Below are 8,331 nucleotides of genomic sequence, written 5' to 3'. Positions count from 1 at the left end.
AAGAACTGAGAACCTGTCCCTCTTCCCTCCAAACAGGTGAGGACTCCGGCCATCTCTGTCTAATGCCCTAGGGTGCGGCATTGTGGCCTCCTCTCTGAGGCCGGATGCACTTCCCACAGGCAGACTTTCAGGGCGTCAGACGAGGTCAGCCTCGCTGTTCTCCCCCGCCTCGGCCGGGTCTCCCCTGGGGAAGATGAGGGCAGGGGCAGGGTAGTCGGGGAAACTCTCCAGGTTGGTCTTCAGGAAGAGGAGGTGCTCTATGGTCGCCACCGGGAGAGGGGTGCCGTGCTCCGCAAGCGCAGGGCTGCCCAGGGAGGCACAGACGCTTCCGGAGAAGGCCGCCGTCGGGGGACAGGACAGGTAGACAGTGGCCAGTCTCGCCAGAGCCGGCCAGACCTCCTGCCTCTTCTCCCAGTAAACTAGCGGGTCTTCCTGGGCGCCAATTGTCTCATTCTCACGCAGGTACTTCTTGACGATGACACTGGCCAGATGGCTCTCGGTGGACAGCGAGGCTCCACTTCTCTTGGACGCCAGCAGCCCCACGCTCTCCAGCTGCTCCAGCAAGCTCTTCTCCCTCTGGCCCAGCATCAGACACCCGGGGCCGCTGCCTCCCCACACAGGCACTTCCTGGCCCTTCCGCTCAGCCCTGAGACTCTTGGTCACGCGGCGGCCACTCGGCGTGGGACCTGCATGACTTGCCCTGGGGCTGTGCAGGGAGGGCGAGGGAGGCAGGGAGTAGTCAGACACCATGACCTCCTTCACCTTGTACACAAGCACCTGCTTCCAGTGGTCAATGTCAGCCCCTGTGGGCAGGATGGACTCCATCTTGCCCTTGAAGCGGGGGTCCAGGAGGGTCGCCAGCACAAACTCCTTGCGGTGGAAGAGCTCGTCGAGCTGGCCGTCTGTGGAGAGCTGCAGGGCCAAGCCCTTGGCCAGGCGGACGGCAGCCCCTGCCTCCCCCCCGCCCTGCTCCTCGAAATGCCTGCTAACCTGCTCCAGGAAGATATGCAGGTAGCGCAGCTGGGGCAGCACCTGGCTTAGCGAAGCCTGCGTGGCACTCGCCTCCTGGACCGCCACCCGGAAGGGCTGCAGGAGCGTGACCAGACTGCGCGTCAGGCTCCAGAACGTAGCGGACAGGGCCGTCCCAGCCTTGCCCAGCTGGTGTTTCTTCTCGTACTCCTGCAGCGGCCGCTGCTGCTCCACCAGCCACTCCAGCAAGCGGCAGGTGGACACCCAGTGGTCCGAGAGCTCCCAGAAGGGCTGCTGGGCCGGGAGGCCACACTGCTGCTGAAGCTGGCCGAGGAGCTGCCGGGCCTCCGCAGAGCCCTGGAAATGGCCGCAGATGGCCCGGACCGTCCCCAGGATGAGCTGGACACTTTGGTGGTGACGCAGGAAGCTCCTGACCAGGGAGTCGAGGCAGTGGGCGAAGCAGGGGAGGGGGGTGTAGCCCTCTGTCCTCGCTGCCTTCTCCAGGCTGGGGCAGCCGCCTGCCACCAGGAAGCCCGGCTGCAGGGAGCTGCGGCTGAGCCATAGGCCCACCTGCTCCCGCAGTGCCCGCTGCCGCTCCTCCAGAGAGCTCTCCCGGGGCAGGCCTCGAACCCACAACACGGCCTGCTTTCTCAGGCTCCCCGACGCCACCTGCCGGCTTCCCGGCCATACTGCTCCCCAGTGGGCGGTGACAGCCACGTAGTCCACCACCGCGTCCTGGGCAGCGGCGGACACGGTGAGGTGGGCACAGCTGCCCTTGGCCCACTGCATCTCCCGACACACGTGCGCATCGACGGCCTCCCGGAGCAGAGGCAGGGCTCTTCTGGAGAAGAAGGCTGGAGGCGGCACGTGGTAGCAAGGGTCGACCTGGGCCATAAACCTTCTGAAAGGCGGCGATGAAACAAAAGACAGCGGCAACGCCAGGCTGCAGAGCAACTCGGCGATGCTCTGGGTCCAGGCCTGAGCCCGGGGCTGGCGGAGGGCAGGTGAGCCACCCCTGCCCTCCCCGACCACCAGCGGGCAACTGGCTGGTTCATCTTGGTGGGAAGGAGGCAAGAGCGGTGGAGCCGGTGACAGCTGCTCAGGCCCGCCTGCAGCCAGCTGCCTGTCACTGTCCACCAGGGGGGAGGCTTCTGCATGGTGTCCTGGTGACGGCAGCCCCCGGGGGGCGAGGCCAGTGGTCTGTGAGGGTGGGCCCCTGTGCTTTTTCTCTGAGGCACCTCCCCGCATCTCCCCCAGGCTGGCTGCAGTTTGCCTCCCGTCTCTCTCTAGTCCGTGCTTACTCACCAAGTGACAGACCAGGCCTGAGGTTCGGAAATGCCCCTTAAATTTGCCCTGCCTGACGCTGGCATGACACAGAGTGCAGGTGACCCGGCAGGTGTTCTTGCAGTCAATGGTAAAGAACCGTCGGAGATCGGCCGCGCCCTTGTGACCCGTGGTGTCCGGGGGGCTGGGGGGCTGCCCGGGAGACGCCCAGCCCTTGGTCTCCGCTTTGAGAGTCCTGACCAGCTTCTTCAGGCAGGGTGGCTTCTGGAGGCTCCCCAGCAGTGACTTGTCCCCAACGGCCGCAAGCAAGTGTCTCTTCTTCCACTTCTTGAGGCGTCGCACCTCTCTGGCCAGATGGGCGATGAGGAGGTCAGTTTGCTTTGCCTTCTCTTTCTCGCTGGGCGGGCCCACCTCTGGCCGGTCCGCGCTGGCTGACTGGAGCTGCGGCGGGGGAGAGGGGGACCGGCCGGAGCCGAGCACAGGGTCCCTCGGCTTCTTTCCTGCCGGCTCCCCCTCCTCCCTCTGCCCACATGCCTTCTGCTTGGACACCTTCTTCCCGGGCTGCCCAGTGGGCTCCGGCCCAGGCACACATTTGAGGCTATAGAGGTCAGAGTCTCCCTTTGGCTTACTCCGCCCAGGGCTGGCCTGGCACTTTTCACGGGAGGCAGCTGGGTGCAGACCGGGCCTCCCCGGGGAGCAGGCTTCGCTCACCTCTTGGTGGACACGCAGGCCCAGGGTGCCTTCCTCCTGCGCCTCCAGGAAAACTCGGTCAGGTGCAGGGATGGACGAGGAACTGGGGAAGGGGTGAGGTCTCTTCCTCCGTAGGGGCAGATCCCTCTCACTCCCCTCCGGGGAGGCAAACAGTTCGATCTCGCTGTGGCCACTGACAGCCCTCTCTTCTAGATCCACAAACTCAAGTTTGACCTCGGTCTTCGGCAGGCGCCCCCCAGCACCCCAGCCAAGTCCGTGAGAGGTATTGGTGGCTCTGGTTTTAAACTTGGAGCCAGGAGAAGCCAGGGACGCAGCTGGGCTCCTGGGTCTGGTCACGGAGGAGTCGGCGCACACAGGCAGCCCCTGCCCCGCCGATCCCGAAGGTGTCTGTCTCTTGGGGGGCTTCCTGACTTTTTCTACTTCCAACATGCTTGGGAACTTGGGGAAATGAGAAGATGGGCCCAGGCTGCAAAGCAAGATGAAAAGAATGGCTCTCAGCTCCCCTACTCAACGGTGGGGACTAGCGGGGGAAGGCCGGAGGGGAGAGAAGCAGAGAGACGATGGAAGTGCAGGGAGATCCTAGGAAATCAGCCCCAGGACAAAAGTCTCAGGACCACAACCTCCTGGGTGGAGGCTGCCATCCACTCCTCCGGACTGAACAGAACAGCCCTCAACCGGAATCCCCACGGCCCTCTGTGCGTTAGTGGTTTCTATGTCCATCTTTGCCAAATTAACTGAGGCTGCTCTTTCTCCTTTCGATGTCTATTGAGAACCCAGCGGGCACGTGATAATTGTGCCTTGTTGCAGATAACGTAGAAGGTCGGCAAGGCCCCTGTGTGCACGTGAGAGACAGACGCGAGTAAGTGACTGACCTGCACAACAGGGAGGTGCGGGGAAAGAAGGGGCGCCACTTGCAGCTGTGAGTCCCCAAAGAGGGGACAGATAGAAGTCAGGCAGGTCTCTCTGGAAGACGCGCAAGTGCCAGGTGCCATCAGCTCAGGCCGGGGGGCGTGGAGCCCACGTCTCTGCAACCCGGGCACCTGGGCTATGCCCGTCACACGGCAGGGCACCAAAAACAGGTCACGACGCTGGGTACTGGGCGGTGAGGCTGCCAGAGGCCTTGCTTAGATCTTGTGAAATTCCTTCTCTAGAAGTCAGCCTGCATCAGGGACACGGGACAGGAGCACAGAACAGGGGAGCCCAATGCCAGTGACGCGTGCCCCCTAGTGCCCTGTCACTCCCCTCTCTCTGTCCCAGAGAGACTCCTGAAGAGCTGCTCGCGCTTCCTCACCTCCCACCCCCTCAAAGGCCACTCTGGCTCCGCCCCCTCTGCTCCCTTCTTGCCAAAGCCACCAGCGTCCCCCTAGGCACCGCCTCCAACGGGCCTCTCTGCAACCCGCGGCGGCTGGCCCACGTCCTCTGTCTGGAAGGCCATCTTTCTGTGGCCCTGGGATGCCACACTTCCACCTGCACCTCTCTTGCGGTCTCTGTTCTGGCCCCTCTTCCTCTGCCTGTTTCTTCCTGCTGTTTCCCGGGGTTCACGCCCAGGTCCTGTTTCTTATTTCACACACCCTCCCCAAGGGGGCTGTGCTTGCACACTGACGCCGTGAGCCTCTCTAAGGCTCAGAGCTCTCTCCAGCTCCCGCTCACCTGTCTTCCTCCAGGCCCCTCACCCTCGGAAACGGGACACCGTCCACCCAGACGCTCAAGCCTAGGCACGACCTTCTCCGTGTTCCTTCTCCTAGAGATCAGGTCACATTCAGACCCAGGCACACCAGAAAAGAGACACCAAGAAGTCAGAAGAGAAAGACAGGAAAGGAAAGGAAAGGAAAGGGAAAGGGAAGGAAAGGAAAAGCCCAGCACGAGAACACATCTCTCTGGATAAGGGAAGCCTCACAGAAGGTGAACTAACTGCTCACCACACACTTCGGGAAGCAAGTGGACTTCAAGTCCCATCGCGCCAGCACAAGATGTGGCCTGAACAGGGAGATTTCAAACTGGTACGTTCTGACGCTGAGAGACACTAAACACCAAAAAGAATCACCATGGGGCGCCTGGGTGGCTCAGTCGGCTGAGCATCCGACTTCAGCTCAGGTCATGATCTCACGGTTTGTGGGTTCGAGCCCCGCATCGGGCTCTGTGCTGACAGCTCAGAGCCTGGAGCCTGTTTCAGATTCTGTGTCTCCCTCTCTCTGACCCTCCCCCGCTCACGCTACCTCTCTCTCTCTCAGAAATAAATAAAACATAAAAAACGAAACAAAACCCCAAAAAGAATCACCACGCTGGGAGTGGAGCTTGCCTGAGACTCTCTCTCTCTCCCTCTGCTCCTTCCCCCGGCCACCAGTGCCCACCCTCTCCCTCACCCCTCTATCGCATATGCACGTAGGGAGAAAAAAAAAAAGAGAGAAAAATAGAATCACCAGGGAGAGCAGGACTGCCTTAGCAGGTACAAGCCCACCAAGGCAGCTGCAAAAGATTCTGACCGTGAGGAGGGGAGGCACGTGACGCGGAGCCCCTCCCAGCTGGGAGAACCTCAGAAGGATTAGAGGCATCACGCCAGGGTCCCTGCCCAACAACCCAGCTGCTGCCGCACCGCATGTGTGACCCCCATGGGACAGGCACCGTGCAAGGGCTGAACAAGGGTGCCCGGGAACGGCGAGACACCGTCCTGGCCCAGAAGAAGCGCTCTGGGACGTCAGAACCGGGCTGGGCTTACCCCAGCTCTTATTTCATGACTGACGAATTGGAGAGCCTGAGTCCGGGCGTGAGGGTCAGTGGCAGAGCGAAGACCAGAGCCGGCAGCAGGCCTCCGGAAGTGGCTCTTCGCCACCACTGAGAGCTCAGAGCAAGCCACCAAAACCAGACCTGCCCGCAACGGTGACGGCCGAGCAAAGGGAAAAACACTGTGTGTTAGGACTGCGGCCTGGCTCACACCGATCCTGTTCTGTTCTCCAATTTGCCTTGTCCCATCCGTACATCTGTTTTGGTCGATCCACTCGACCACTTAATGAGAATTCACCATATACCTGCCGTAAGCCAGCCCTGTGCCCTGAAGACACAAACAGAGGAGGGGAAGTACCCGGCTGGCACCCCGGGCCTTGGGACAAGACGACAACCTGGAAATGGGCTCACGGCGCCAGACCACGGTAAGTGGTGTCTGCGCTGTGGCGGCGGGGCCGTGGGCTAACCTATAGATTAGTGACACGGGACAGATTCTATGACACTGGACTTTAGACTCTGTCTTGTGAGGGGCTGCTTACCTTCAGCTACTGCTTCAGGATCCTCAACTCCTGATGGACTCCCTGAGGGTATATTTGGGACCCTGCGTAAGCGCAGTCACCGATGGTAACACACCGCTTTCTCTTCCACCAAAGCAAACGGGGACGACCAACTGGAATTGAAGTGAATCTGAGATGTAAAATTTGAAAAGAAAATCATTCAAAAACTCCAGTACTTTGATTATCGGTAAGAAGTTATTTATGACATTTCTCCCGAGAGACGACAGGTGCACATGTGAGGACAACTGCGTGACAGGGTCCCTCGGGCTACACCCTGGGCAGCATCAGGAGTCCCACAGTGGGGCCACATGAGGCAGGCACACGCGCCGGGGGCGAGGAGGGCCGGAGCAGGTAGTGGCAGAGGGACTGGGGCCGAGGGGACAGTCTGGACAGCTCTTCCAGAGGCACATGTGGAGGAGAACCGAGGGACAGAGAGGGGACTCCCTCGTGATCCCCTTTAGAAGTGCAGGTCACTTCTGGTTATACTTATTCGAGGTTCTTCTGCAACAAATCTTTAGAAGGACGTGTGACAGATACAGGGTCGGGTCTGAGCTAAAGGTACAGATCCATGTGAAAGTCTCCACGGACACTAAGGGAAAGGGCTGGATGGGGGAGAGAGTGGCGGGCTGCTGGCCAGGCAACACTGCCACTGCAGAGGCCAGAGGGGGAGGGGACTTCCAAGATGACAGACAGACACAGAAGAAACTAAAGCCAAGTTAGGGAGGCCAAGAGAAGGCTCTCCAGGCAGGCCAGGCAGAGTCACAGGTCGCTGCAGAGGACGAAGAAGACAGAGACATGGTCGTGTGCTAAGGACTGGGGCGGTGGGGGAGGGGCGCAGGTGCCTGCCATGTCAGAGGTGGGGTGGGGAAAGGAGGGCCACACTTTGGGACGGGAGGTAAAAGGCTTGGCTCCATCTCCAAACAGAGAAAGGGGCGCAGTGGGAAGAGAAAATAAACAGATGCAGGAAAGCAGCAGTGATGGCAGGAACTTTCTTTGGGAAAGGGATGCAGGGCACCGGCGGTGAGCAGGTTCATCTTTGGAGATGAGAAGGAATCTGTTTTCTCTGAGAGCAAAGAAGGATGGCTGTGGGGCCAGGCAAGCCCTTGAGTGCGGCTGGGGGAAGGAACTGAGGCAGTTTGTGCCCAGGAGCCTACAGATTCCCCAGGGGAAGCCATACGTCTCCAGCCTGAGCTGGGAGGTGCCTCAGCGCGTACATCTGTGCCGGCTGCAAGGAGCAGGGCCTTCTAACTGCTCTTAGCAGCCCTGTCCCCATGTGCGCGCCCAGAAGGAAAGGAGCCATTTCTCTATTTCTCCGCCTGCCTGACCCCAGAGCCTTGTGCAGAGCTCAGCCCGCCCTGGGTATCTCCTAACTATGGCGCCCCTGCACCGAGGTTTCACTGCCCAATCCCACACGCCAGCCCCCTCTTGTCTTAGCTCCTGCACGGTCTATCCATCCCAGACCCCAGGACATTTCAAGGCACCTGCTGGGCCCTCAAGTCCTGGGCTCTGCATGCCCCCCCCCCCCCCATTCACCTGCCTGGAGAAAGATGGTGAAGAATGGGAGGAAGGAAAAGAGTAGAGCAAACTACTATATATTTTGGGGGGTCCACCCGCGCGCGAATGTGGCTAGCTGCAAACCCTAAGCGCGACATTTTAAGTAATAACCGCGCGTCGATAGATTTCACATTACGCAAAAGTGACCGAAGATGAGATCGGTTTTAAATTACACACCAGGAGAGCCCGCTGCTGTTTTTTGCGCGGCTGCTTTCCTTAACGGGCTGAACTGCATGAGGTCGGGAGCCGGGGGACGGGGGCTGAAATCCTGGCTGCTACCCACCCAACAGCTGGCTACGACCCCGCACTAGGGTGCCTCGGGTTTCTCATCTACACAACAGGGACCGCAGCACCCACCTCACAGGCTTGTTCCGTGAGCTAAAATATCCAGAAGACTGTTCAAGGGCAGTCCCTGGCACAGAGCGAGTGCTGGACAGAACCGCTGTCCGGTACATTGGGCCTCACCGGGCCCGTTTTGGGCGCCAGGCGCTGGGAGGTGGCTGCCGGCCAGGGTGGGAGACCCCGGGGCCGTCCG

At 60.6% G+C, this 8,331-nt stretch overlaps 1 protein-coding gene across 1 annotated transcript in view; it reads right to left on the bottom strand.

The window, feature by feature from the left end:
• LRRC61 (leucine rich repeat containing 61) overlaps positions 1-8,320 on the bottom strand; it is a 14,696-nt gene extending 6,376 nt beyond the window's left edge. Inside the window, 2 exon segments of the mRNA XM_077778052.1 lie at positions 6,225-6,372; positions 8,154-8,320. The gene's annotated coding sequence lies outside the window, so the exon portion shown is untranslated.
• Positions 8,321-8,331: the final 11 nt, after the last annotated feature.

The sequence above is a fragment of the Crocuta crocuta genome, unplaced genomic scaffold, assembly GCF_008692635.1.
Source record: "Crocuta crocuta isolate KB4526 unplaced genomic scaffold, BGI_CrCroc_1.0 scaffold128, whole genome shotgun sequence".
NCBI classification, from domain to species: Eukaryota; Metazoa; Chordata; class Mammalia; order Carnivora; family Hyaenidae; genus Crocuta; species Crocuta crocuta.
Note: the sequence above shows the minus strand (reverse complement) of the source record. Positions and strands in the feature narration are given on the sequence as shown.